This window comes from Dendrobates tinctorius, unplaced genomic scaffold (genome assembly GCF_039654945.1).
Source record: "Dendrobates tinctorius isolate UK_male_01 unplaced genomic scaffold, ASM3965494v1 ptg000090l, whole genome shotgun sequence".
Classification (NCBI taxonomy): Eukaryota; Metazoa; Chordata; class Amphibia; order Anura; family Dendrobatidae; genus Dendrobates; species Dendrobates tinctorius.
The window spans coordinates 1,189,933-1,203,610 of NW_027361758.1; the positions used below are offsets into that span (position 1 = coordinate 1,189,933).

The window sequence follows — 13,678 nt, forward strand, 5'->3', positions numbered from 1 at the left end:
ATTTTAGACCGGACAATCCCATTAATTGACAAACACCACTTAATGAACTAGGTGTTTAACACCTGTCTTAACCCCTTCCCAACCTGTGACACAGCGTATGCGTCATGGGTCGGATTAGCACCGACTTTCATAACGCATATGCTGTGTCATGACTTCAAAGATCCCCTGCGGGTCGGGTGACCGGTGTCAATGAAAGGTCACCCGATACAGGGGGCTTTGTACTTCACCACAGGGGGCGTTTGCTTCTCCCCCACGTGGCTACGATCGCTCTGATTGGCTGTTTCACTTTTAACAGCCAAATCAGAGCGATAGTAATATTTCATCAATGAAATATTACAAGCCAGCCATGGCCGATGCTGCAGTAGCATCGGACATGGCTGGAGACACAGATCCGACCCCCCCCCCCCCCACCGGCGATCGCTCCCCCGCCACTGAATGTCAGCGGCGATCTGCCGCCGCTGTCATCATTTGCTCCCGCTTCCCTTCCCTCCGCTCCCCGTCATCTTCCGATCCCCCCTCACCCACCTGGTACCTTCCGAGTGCCGCTGTTGCTCCCGGTGTCCCGCGGTCCCGGATCATGGGTGCCGCCATCTTGGAAAATGCCGCTCGCTCGAATCTGCGGCTGCAGATTCCGTTCATTCATTTTGATCATTCACAGTGATCAAAATGAAATAAAAAGTAAATAACCCCCCCCCCCTGTTTATCACCGCCATAGGTAGGCACAACTAATAAAATAAAGAAAATATTTTTATTTTTCCATTTGGGTTAGGGTTAGGCTTGTGGTTAGGGTTGGGATTAGGGTTGGGGGTGTGATGGCGTTAGGATTAGGGTATTAGGGTTAGGGGTGTGTTGGGGGTTAGGGTTGGAGTTAGAACTGAGGGGTTTCTACTGTTTAGGCACATCTGGGGGTCTCCAAACGCGACAAGGTGCCACCATTGATTCCAGCCAATTTTGCGTTCAAAAAGTCAAACGGTGCTCCCTCCCTTCCAAGCCCCGACATGTGCCCAAACAGTGGTTTACCCCAACATATGGGGTATCAGCGTACTAAGGATAAATTGCACAACAACTTTTGGGGACTAATTTCTCCTGTTACGCTTGGGAAAATAAAAAATTGGGGGCTAAAAAAATTACTTTTGTGGAAAAAAAAAAATGATTTTTTTTCATTTTCACGTCTCTGCGTTATAACCTTCTGTGAAGCACTTGGGGGTTCAAAGTGCTCACCAGACATCTAGATAAGTTCCTTGGAAGATCTAGTTTCCAAAAAGGTGTCACTTTTTTTTTGGGGGGGGGGGGGGGGGTTCCACAGTTTAGGTACATCAGGGGCTCTGCAAATGTAACATGACCGCAGACCATTCCATCAAAGTCAGAATTTTAAAATGTCACTACCTCCCTTCCGAGCCCCGATGTGTGCTCATACAGTGGTCATCCCCCACATATGGGGTACCAGCGTACTCAGGACAAACTGTACAACAACTTTTGGGGTCCAATTTCTCCTGTTACCCTTGTGAAAATAAAAAATTGCGGACTAAAAAATATTTTTTTAGGAAAAAAAATATTTTTTATTTTCACGGCTCTGCGTTATAAACTTCTGTGAAGCACCTGGGGGTTCAAAGTGCTCACTATGCATCTAGATAAGTTCCTTGGGGGGGGTCTAGTTTCCAAAATGGGGTCATTTGTGGGGAGCTCCAATGTTTAGGCACACAGGGGCTCTCCAAACACGACATGGTGTCCGCTAATGATTGAAATGAAAATTAGCTCCAAAAAGTCAAATGGCGCTCCTTCCCTTCTGAGCCCTGCCGTGCGCCCAAACAGTGGTCCCCCCCCCACATATGGGGCACCAGCGTACTCAGGACAAACTGGACAACAACTTTTGTGGTCCAATTTCTCCGGTTAGCCATGTGAAAATAAAAAATAAAATAAGGAGGAAAAAAAAAATTATTTTCACTGCTCTGCATTATAAACTTTTGTAAAGCACTTGGGGGTTCAAAGTGCTCACTACTCCTTCCCTTCTGAGCCCTGTCGTGCACCCAAACAGTGGTTTATGACCACATATGAGGCATCGGTGTACTCAGGAGAAATTGCCCAACAAATTTTAGGATCCATTTTATCCTGTTGTCCATGTGAAAATGAAAAAAAAATGATGCTAAAGAAAATTTTTTGTTAGAAAAATTAAAATGTCCATTTTTTTCCTTCCACGTTGCTTTAGTTCCTGTGAAGCACCTGAAGGGTTAATCTTCTAGAATGTAGTTTTGAGTAGCTTGAGGGGTGCAGTTTTTAGAATGGTGTCACTTTTGGGTATTTTCTGCCATATAGACCCATAAATAAATGGTTTTGTAAATTTTGCTGGGAAAATGAGAAATCACTGGTCAACTTTTAACCCTTATAACTTCCTAACAAAAAAAAAAAAAAAAAAAAAATTGTTTCCAAAATTGTGCTGATGTAAAGTAGACATGTGGGAAATGTTATTTAGTAACTATTTTGTGTCACATAACTCTCTGGTTTAACAGAATAAAAATTCAAAATTTGAAAATTGCGAAATTTTCAACATTTTTGCCAAATTTCTGATTTTTTCACAAATAAACGCAAAAATTATCGACCTAAATTTACCAATAACATGAAGCCCAATATGTCACGAAAAAAAACAATCTCAGAATCGCTAGGATGCGTTCCTGAGTTATTACCTCATAACGGGACACTGGTCAGAATTGCAAAAAATGGCCAGGTCATTAAGATCAAAATAGGCTTGGTCATGAAGGGGTTAAATGAATCGCTCTCACTGTCTTTGTAAGGCCTGTTTCACACTTCCATTTCTGACCATCAGTCAAAATCCACCGTTTCTGCAAAAAAACGGATCCGCCATTTTTTTTGGCGGATCCGTTTTTTCCCCATTGACTTGCATTACCAGCGGATCTTGACGGATGGCCATCCGTTGGATCCGTTTTTTTGCGAATCCGTCAATTTTTTTGCGTCCGCCGAGAAGCCTGGACGGACCATGTAACATTTTTTGTGCTGCAGGATCCGCACTTTTATAGTGCGCATGCCCGGAGGAATGAAGTCAGGCAGAAATTTAACCCTGAAATCATTTCTGGCGGACAGAAAAAATTCTCTCTCTCGGGCAGCGGTTCCTTTAACCCCTTCACCCCCAAGGGTGGTTTGCACGTTCACCGGGCCAATTTTTACAATTCTGACCACTGTACCTTTATGAGGTCATAACTCTGGAACGCTTCCATGGATCCCGGTGATTCTGACATTGTTTTCTCGTGACATATTGTACTTCATGTTAGTGGTAAAATTTCATTCAAATAACTTGCGTTTATTTGTGAGAAAAACGGAAATTTGGCGAAAATTTTGAAAATTTCGCAATTTTCCAAATGTGAATTTTTATGCCCTTAAATCACAGAGATACGGCACCCAAAAAACTTGATAACTAACATTTCCCACATGTTTACTTTACATCAGCACAATTTTGGAACCAAAATTTTTTTTTGTTAGGAAGTTATAATAGTTAAAAGTTGACCAGCGATTTCTCATTTTTACAACACCATTTTATTCTTAGGACCACATCACATTTGAAGCCACTTTGAGGGGTCTATATGATAGAAAATACCCAAAAGTGACACCATTCTAAAAACTGCACCCCTTAAGGTGCTCAAAACCACATTCAAGAAGTTTATTAACCCTTTAGGTGCGTCACAGGAATTTTTTTGAATATTTAAAAAAAAAATGAACATCTAACTTTTTTTCATAAAAAAAATACTTCAGGTTCAATTTTTTTTATTTTACCAAGGGTAACAGGAGAAATTGAACTGCAAAAGTTATTGTTCAATTTGTCTTGAGTACGCAGATACCTGATATGTGGGGGGGGAACGACTGTTTTGGCGCATGGCAGAGCTCAGAATGGAAGGAGCGCCGTTTGACTTTTTCAATGCAAAATTGGCTGGAATTCAGATTGGACGCCATGTCACGTTTGGATAGTCCCTGATGTACCTAAACAGTGGAAACCCCCTACAAGTGACCCCATTTTGGAAACTAGACCCCCCAAGGAACTTATCTAGATATGTGGTGAGAACTTTGAACCCACAAGGGCTTTACAGAAGTTTATAACGTACAGCGGTACAATTAAAAAATCATATTTTTTCCACAAAAATGATCTTTTCACCCCAATTTTTATTTTCCCAAGGGTAACAGGACCCTAAAAGTTATTGTGCAATTTGTCCTGAGTACGCTGATACCCCACATGTGGGGGTAAACCACTATTTGGGCGCATGGCAGAGCTCGGAAGGGAAGCAGCTCCATTTGACGTTTTTGGCTGGAATTGAGATCGGACACCATGTCGCGTTTGGAAAACCCCTGATGTACCAAAACAGTGGAAACCCCCCACAAATGACACCATTTTGGAAACTAGACCCCCTAAGGAACTTATCTAGATGTGTGGTGAGCACTTTGACCCCCCCAGTGCTTCACAGAAGTTTATAACACCCAGGCGTGAAAATAAAAAATTCGTATTTTTTCCACAAACCTGATCTTTTAGTCACCATTTTTTTATCTTCCCAAGGGTACCAGGAGAAATTGGACCCCAAAAGTTGTTGTCCAATTTGTCCTGAGTATGCTGATACCCCATATGTGGGAGAAAACTACTGTATGGGCACACGTCGGGGCTCGGAAGGGAAGTAGTGACGTTTTGGAATGCAGACTTTGATGGAATGGTCTGCGGGTGTCATGTTGCCTTTGGAGAGCCCCTAATGTACCTTAACAGTGGAAACCCCCCACAAATGACCCCATTTTGAAAACTAGACCCACTAAGGAACTTATCTAGATGTGAGGTGAGCACTTTGAACCCCCAAGGGCTTCACAGAAGTTTATAATGCCCGGGCATGAAAATAAAAAAATCGTATTTTTTCCACAAACATGATCAATTAGTCCCCAATTTTTTTATTTTCCCAAGGGTAACAGGAGAAATTGGACCCCAAAAGTTGTTGTCCAATTTGTCCTGAGTACGCTGACGCCCCATATGTGGGAGAAAACTACTGTATGGGCACACGTCGGGGCTCGGAAGGGAAGCAGTGACGTTTTGGAATGCAGACTTTGATGGAATGGTCTGCGGGTGTCATGTGCGTTTGGAGAGCCCCTGATGTACCTAAACTATTGAAACTCCCCACAAGTGACCCCATTTTGGACACTAGACCCCCCACGGAACTTATCTAGATGTGTGGTGAGCACTTTGAACCCCCAAGTGCTTCACAGAAGTTTATAACACTCGGACGTGAAAATAAAAAAATCATTTTTTTCCACAAAAATGATATTTTTGCCCCCAATTTTTTATTTTCCTAAGGGTAACAGGAGAAATTGGACCCCAAAAATTGTTTTGCAATTTGTCCTGAGTAGGCTGATACCCTACATGTGGGGGTAAAACACTGTTTGGGCGCATAGCAGAGCTTGGAAGGGAAGGAGCACCATTTGACTTTTTCAACTCAGAATTGGCTGGAATTGAGATCAGACATGTTGCATTTGGAGAGCCCCTGATGTGCCCAAACAGTGGAAACCCCCAATTCTAACTCCAACCCGAACCCCAACACGCCCCTAACCCTAGCCCTAACCCTAACCCTAGCCCTAACCCTAACCCTAACCCTAGCCCTAATGGAAAAATGGAAATAAATACATTTTTTTTTATTTTATTATTTTTCCCTAACTAAGGGGGTGATAACGGGGGGTTTGATTTACTATTTATGGCGGTTTTTATGTTTGGCGGCTGTCGCACGCTAAAAGACGCTTTTTATTGTAAAAATAGTTTTTGCATCACCACATATTGAGAGCTATAATTTTTTCGTATTTTGACCCACCGAGTCATGTGAGGTCTTATTTTTTGCGGGACGAGTTGACGTTTTTATTGGTACCATTTTCGGGCACGTGAAATTTTTTGATCGCTTTTTATTCCGATTTTTGGGACGCAGAATGAACAAAAACCAGCGTTTCATGAATTTCTTTTGGGGGGGTGCGTTTACACCGTTCCACGTGCGGTAAAATTGATAAAGCGGTTTTATTCTTCGGGTCAGTACGGTTACAGCGATACCTCATTTAGGTCTTTTTTTTATGTTTTTGTCGGTTTTATGCAATGAAAACTATTTTATATAAAAAAATAATTATTTTTGCATCGCTTTATTCAGCGAGCTATAACTTTTTTTTTTTTTCGCTGATGATGCTGTGTGGCGGCTCGTTTTTTGCGGGACAAGATGACGTTTTCAGCGGTACCATGGATATTTATATGCGTCTTTTTGATCGCGCGTTATTACACTTTTTGTTTGGCGGTATGATAAATCATTTTTTGCTTCGTTTTTTATTTTTTAAGGGGTTCGCTAAAGGGGTTAACTAATGGGACAGTTTTATAGGGCGGATCGTTACGGACGCGGCGATACCTAATATGTGTACTTTTATTGTTTTTTTTTATTATTTCCAAAAAATGGATTTTTTGGGGAATATTTTTTTTTTTTTCTCATTTATTTGGCGATTTTTTTTTAAATTATTTTTACACTTTTATTTTTTTTTTTACTTTATTAAATAGTCCCAGGTGGGACATCACTGTCCTGTGACAGATCGCTGATCTGTCACATCACAGATCACTGTGACAGATCAGCGATCTGACACAGGCAGTTCTGCAGACTTCCTCATGCCTGCGCTTTGCAGGCACTGAGGAAGCCAGCTTCCGCAGGCCCCCGAAGGCCCCCGTCGCCATCTTGGATTCGGGGGCCTGGAGGAAAGGAGTCCCCCGCAGCAGCGCTGCACATTGCGCTGCCGTGGGGGGCTCAGGGAAGCACGGAGGGAGCCCCCTCCCTGCCGATGCTTCCCTTTAACCCCCGGTACACCGCGATCGTGTTTGATCGCGGTGTGCAAGGGGTTAACGTGTCGGGGGCGGTCCGTGACCGCCCCTGACACATTGTGCCGGGTGTCAGCTGTGATAATCAGCTGACACCCGGCCGCGATCAGCGGCGCTCACCACGTGGGCGCCGCTGATCGCGCCGACGTACTAACCCGTCCCCGGTCATACGGGCCCGGGTACCGTGGACGGGATAGTACGTCGGATGGCAGAAAGGGGTTAAAATTCTTCATTCGGCAGATCCGTAAAAAAAACGGTCCGGCGCCATCCGTTCACAGCAGTTAATACCGGATCCGCTTTCCGCCATTTTGGCGCATTTTAACTGACACAAAAAACTGATGTGTGAAACAGGCCTAAGATGGCTCATGGGAAGTGGAGTTTTTTCACTTTAGAAAGGGGGACACGTAATTCACTTTCAGATTATCTTCAGTGAAAACCATGTAGGGGCTGCAAGGAGTCGGTAGTGAGGAGGTGGCACCCAGGGGCCACAAAGTAAAAAGACTTAATATTTTAACGTGGCTGGATTTTGGAGAAAACATTGGAAAGTGTGAAAAACCATTAAAGCATTTAAGGAAGGGTTAATATCTTATATTGCTTTATTTAAAAAAAAATGTCAAAAAGTAGGTTTTCAATAATCACTTTTTTTAAATTAAAGTTTATAGGGAAAATCCCCAAAAAGTGATCAGGACCATGGTTATGAGGCTGTCGGGTTTGTGTCAGGAGACCCAGGGTGTGTGCACACGCTGCGGATGCTGCTGCGGATCTGCAGCTGTTTTGGTCCTGCAGATCTGCAGCAGTTTCTGCTGCGGTGTACAGTACCATAATATCCTATGGGAAATGGAAACCGCAGTGCAGACAGTGCGGATTTTTCCGCGGTTTCAAAATCCGCGCTGACAAATCCGCAGCGTGTGCACGTACCCTTAGATTCACAACCCTTCTTCCCTCTGATTACTTTCAGTCTCTCATTTCAGTTTCTCCATTTTTATCCATGTAGGTTGTGTGTGCAGCGTTCTGCTCAGGACTGTATCCTCTTAGCAGCGCAACAGCACAGAACAGATGGCGGAGAAGCAGCACTGCTAGTAAAGTTCTTTGCTGTAGGGCAAGTGCCCACCCTGCACTTACAGAACGTCTCTAGTACAGGTCCTTGGTATTGTAAGCCATATAATAAAGGGAATGCATATGGGCAAGCTCTCCCTGCCAAGAGAGCTGTGGCAGGATGTAACCAGTGACAGCTCTGTAAACACTGGTAGAGAGTTATTAAAAACTAGATGGTGGCCCGATTCTAACGCATTGGGTATTCTAGAATATGTATGTAATCTGTCACCCCATTTTTGCCCCATAAGCTGGGGCCACCGCCATCAGGGGCTTATCTACAGCATTCTGTAATGCTGTAGATAAGCCCCCAATGAAACCTGAAAGATAAGAAAAAACACGTTAGATTATACTCACCGGGTAGCGGGTGCGGTGGGCGTCGCGGTATGGTACGGCGCCTCCCATCGTCATACGATGATGTCCTCCTCCTTGCTTCTCCCTCGGCTCCTGTGCACGCGTACTTTATCTGCCCTGTTGAGGGCAGAGCAGAATAATGCAGTGCACAGACGCCGGGAAAGGTCAGAGGTCCTACGCCTCCGCACTGCAGTATGTATGAAGATGGGAGGCGCCGGAGGGGACGGTGACACCCATCGGACTGGACCAAATGCCAGGGTGAGTATAATCTAACTCTTTTTTCTTATCTTTCAGGTTTCATCGGGGAACCGTCGGGAGATCAGCGGCTAGCGCCGCAGATCTCCCGACGGTAGCGGTGGCGTGCGTAGTTCGAATTCCACGCCAATTCGCAGCCAGACTACGCCTGTCGCTGATTGGTCACGGCCGCCGACACGGGATTTCCGTTACAGACAGTCTACAGAATTAGACGATTATATAGTAGATTATGCAATTTGGATTACTGATGTCAATTACATACATAATTCATCTTTAAAGGGGTTGTCCGGCCTTAGGCAACAAGTTTGTAGTCACTCCATGTGACTACTCACATCGAGCACACTGCATGCTGTGAGGATTCTCTGGAGGTGATCGCAAATAAGTGATTTGCCTACTTGCAGTTACATGCCGACTAGACGTGCTCAGCTTCGCTCAATAAAAGTGCATTGAGAAAGGTCAGACATCTCTAGTTGGAATGTGGCCAAGAGTATGCAAATCGCACACTTATGGTCATATGACCATCCGCTATTGGCACCAGCACAGGAGAATCCTCACAGTGCGCAATGTGATGATTCACAAGTCTTCAAGTCACATAGAGTAACTGCAGACTTGTAGCCTAAAGGCCAGACAACCCCTTTATGGCTAAGGCTACAAAGTGATACCTGAGATCAGTGTTGCTACAAAGTCGCAAGTATTTATGACTTTCTGACGCAAGTTTTTCGTGACTCACGCGCCACAGACGTCAATGCAAGGCACGTATGACTGCAGCTTGCCTGAAATACGGCTGCTTTTTACAGCAAAATCTCAGCTCTGAAACAGTAGCGCGAAAGCAAGTCCCGGGAAAGCTGCACAAATATTTTTGGTGGCGTGACATGTCGCTGTATAGCCCCAATCTAAAGCAAACATCCTCATAAAGTTTGGAGAAGGGAAATTATTACAACCCAGAGAGAACGTCCCGACACTGTCCAGAACAGCCCCGGCCAGGACATTAGCCGGCACACAACTATGAAGCCCCCATCTATAAACAGCGGGGGGAGATAACATTATTTTATTAGAAAACACTACAGCGTTTCTGCAGTTTAGAGGGTTAACCCCGTGTTACATCCTAGGTCTGCGACAAACTACAAGTTCTCCATACCACCCTTATCTCGTTTTGCCAGCAGAAGATATACAGACCCCGTTGGCAGACAGTTCCCACAGCTTCAGGAAGGATTTTTCCGATCTGGATCTATTTCTGCGTTTCCCACTCCTATTATAGCGCCTTTCCGGTGACTCCCCCTCCCGGACACCACCGATTCCCGCAGCAGGCAGGACCCCCTAACACCATCAGTGGCACCCACCTCCAGCATGCTACGGGCTCCTAGCAACCAGCGGTACCCGGCGTGCCAGCCTGGAGTGGGCGGACAGGCTCCGCCATACACGTCTGTCACCATGCTGGGGCATAATGGTCTAAATCCACATTACAGATGATGAAACGGGTCCAATGCCCCCAAAATGGAAACTGAAGACCACACTGATGCCACCCACTAGTAGCAGCATTCTGCTGCTGAACTACAACTCTCAGCATGCACTGGCAGCATGGAGGTTTCAGAACACTGGCATAAACCATGAGGGGAGTCAGGGACACACAGACATGCGGGAGAACACAGCAGCACGGCACCGTCATGGCACACACGGGGGGAAATTGGGGCTTTCTGCCCTTATGGCAGAGCTGGATCACAGCTGTGAACTCTGCCCAATTCCTCACCCTCAGTCCTGGACCACTAGCCGACATGTCCACTATGTAACAAGGCGGCTCTGCCTGAATTTCCGCTAAGGTGTGCGGTCACTTTAAGAAGATGCAGCTGGACGTGAGGAGAAGTCAGAGAGGCACAGCCCACAGAAAGAAGCGGTCCGGGGAACCGAGGGCATCACCGCTATACCGGGAGGGACGCGGCCGTCTGCTCTTACCTGCCTCCCTGGTGACTGGCAGCCGGGCACACCGAGCATCTCACCCTGCCAGGGCAGCAGTTCCAGGCAGCGGCTCCTGGGAGTCGCCCGATGATTGGCTGCTCGGGACTTCCCCCATTGTATCGTCCCCCGGCTCATAGCGCGCTGCTGAGTGGCCCAGATGTGCGCGGATGGAAGAGCCGCTCTGATTGGCCCAATCACTGTGTTTTCACTGAGCGCAATGATCTTAACTCCTCAGCTGCCGGTTTGCGTAACCTAAAGCTCCTAAGGCCATGTGCACACGATGCATTTTTCCTGCGGATCCGCGGCGGATTTTACCGCACAGAAATGCTGTGAATCCGCAAAGTGATTTACAGTACAATGTAAATCAATTTAAAAAAAAAAACCGCTGTGCAGACGCGCGTTTTTTGTGCGGTACAAAATATGCAGCATGTCACTTCTTTTGTGCGGTTTTCCACCTGCTCCATTCTCCAAATCCGCAGGGGGAAACCGCAAGAAACCCGCACAAAAACAGGAAGAAATCCGCAGGAAACATGTAGGTCATTTGACCTGCGGGTTTCTTCAAATCTGTGCGGAAAGATACGCAGGAGGAAAATCCACGTGTGCACTTAGAGCATTGGCCGTCAACAGGAGGCGCTGTAGTTAAGGAGACAAATCGGCTGCTTTGCCTTATTTTAGGAAAGTGTTATTATGCTTCAGTGTGAGGAAAAGTTATCCCCTGAAACTCCAGGCGATTCTTCTTATTTATTTTTTCATTTTTGAGTCATGATTAGTGATGAGCGAGCACTAAAATGCTCGGGTGCTCGTTGCTCGGGTCGAGCATATTGGAATACTCGGGTACCCGGACAGAACAACGAGTCCAATGTAAGTCCATGGGAGACCCGAGCATTTTTGCCGTTATCCCCCTGGGGGTCCTTTAAAGGTCTAAAAACGTCTGAAAATGATGGAACCACTGCTCAAATGACACAGGGACATCATGGCAAAAGCCCCTGGAAGCATTCCTGACTCCTATTTCACAGCTTTAAACAATGTTTTCAGAGATTCATCCCATTTTTACCGATGCACCAAAAAACATACCAATACGGATTTTGCTGTGAAATATGTTAACCCCTTAACCCCCAAGGGTGGTTTGCACGTTCATGACCGGGCCAATTTTTACAATTCTGACCACTGTCCCTTTATTAGATAATAACTCTGGAACGCTTCCTTGGATCCCGGTGATTCTGACAATGTTTTCTCGTGACATATTGTACTTCATGTTAGTGGTAAAATTTCTTTCATATAACTTGCGTTTATTTGTGAAAAAAACGGAAATTTGGCAAAAAAAATTTAAATTTCGCAATTTTCCAACTTTGAATTTTTATGCCCTTAAATCACAGAGATACGGCATGCAAAAAACTTGATAACTAACATTTCCCACATGTTTACTTTACATCAGCACAATTTTGGAACCCAAATTTTTTTTCCTTAGGAAGTTATAAGGGTTAAAAGTTGACCAGCGATTTCTCATTTTTGCAACACCATTTTATTTTTACGGACCACATCACCTTTGAAGCCACTTTGAGGGGTCTATATGATAGAACTTACCCAAAAGTGACACCATTCTAAAAACTGCACCGCTTAAGGTGCTCAAAACCACATTCAAGAAGATTATTAACCCTTCAGGTGCTTCACAGGAATTTTTTGAATATTTAAAAAAAATGAACATCTAACTTTTTTTCACAAAAAAAATACTTCAGGTTCAATTTTTTTTATTTTACCAAGGGTAACAGGAGACGTTGGACTGCAAAAGTTATTGTGCAGTTTGTCCTGAGTACGCTGATACCTGATATGTGGGGGGGAACCACTGTTTCGGCGCATGGCAGCGCTCAGAAGGGAAGGAATGCCGTTTAACTTTTTCAATGCAAAATTGGCTAGAATTCAGATCGGACGCCATGTCACGTTTGGAGAGCCCCTGATGTACCTAAACAGTGGAAACCCCCTACAAGTGACCCCATTTTGGAAACTAGACCCCCCCAAGGAACTTATCTAGATGTGTGGTGAGAACTTTGAACCAACAAGGGCTTCACAGAAGTTTATAACATACAGCGGTACAATTAAAAAATCATATTTTATCCATAAAAATGATCTTTTCACCCCCAATTTTTATTTTCCCAAGGGTAACAGGACCCTAAAAGTTATTGTGCAATTTGTCCTGAGTACGCTGATACCCCATATGCGGAGGTAAACCACTATTTGGGCTCATGGCAGAGCTCAGAAGGGAAGCAGCGCCATTTGACTTTTTTGGCTGGAATTGAGATCGGACACCATGTCGCAATTGGAAAACCCCTGATGTACCAAAACAGTGGAAACCCCCCACAAGTTACACCATTTTGGAAACTAGACCCCCCAAGGAACTTATCTAGATGTGTGGTGAGCACTTTGAACCCCCCAGTGCTTCACAGAAGTTTATAACGCCCGGGCGTGAAAATAAAAAAATCGTATTTTTTCCACAAACATGATCTTTTAGTCACCAATTTTTTATTTTCCCAAGGGTAAGAGGAGAAATTGGACCCCAAAAGTTGTTGTCCAATTTGTCCTGAGTGCGCTGATACCTCATATGTGGGAGAAAACTACTGTATGGGCACACGTCGGGGCTCGGAAGGGAAGTAGTGACGTCTTGGAATGCAGACTTTGATGGAATGGTCTGCGGGTGTCATGTGCGTTTGGAGAGCCCCTGATGTACCTAAACAGTGGAAACCCCCCACAAGTGACCCCATTTTGGAAACTAGACCCCCCACGGAACTTATCTAGATGTGTGGTGAGCACTTTGAACCCCCAAGTGCTTCACAGAAGTTTATAACGCCCAGGCGTGAAAATAAAAAAAACATTTTTTTTTCCACAAAAATGATATTTTTCCCCCCCAATTTTTTATTTTCCTAAGGGTAACAGGAGAAATTGGACCCCAAAAGTTGTTTTGCAATTTGTCCTGAGTACGCTGATACCCTATATGTGGGGGTAAAACACTGTTTGGGCGCATGGCAGAGCTTGGAAGGGAAGGAGCACCATTTGACTTTTTCAACGCAGAATTGGCTGGAATTGAGATCAGACGCCATGTTGCGTTTGGAGAGCACCTGATGTGCCCAAACAGTGGAAACCCCCCAATTCTAACTCCAA

General features: G+C 44.9%; 1 protein-coding gene across 4 annotated transcripts in view; it reads right to left on the reverse strand.

Annotated features, from left to right (window-relative positions):
- CAMKK2 (calcium/calmodulin dependent protein kinase kinase 2) overlaps positions 1-10,689 on the reverse strand; it is a 143,902-nt gene extending 133,213 nt beyond the window's left edge. For 2 of the 4 annotated variants that reach the window (XM_073585968.1, XM_073585965.1), the window contains exon 1: positions 10,523-10,689. The gene's annotated coding sequence lies outside the window, so the exon portion shown is untranslated. Of the gene's footprint in view, positions 1-10,319; positions 10,428-10,522 lie in introns of those variants that run through there. The other 2 variants (XM_073585967.1, XM_073585966.1) reach the window with 2 other exon arrangements.
- Positions 10,690-13,678: the final 2,989 nt, after the last annotated feature.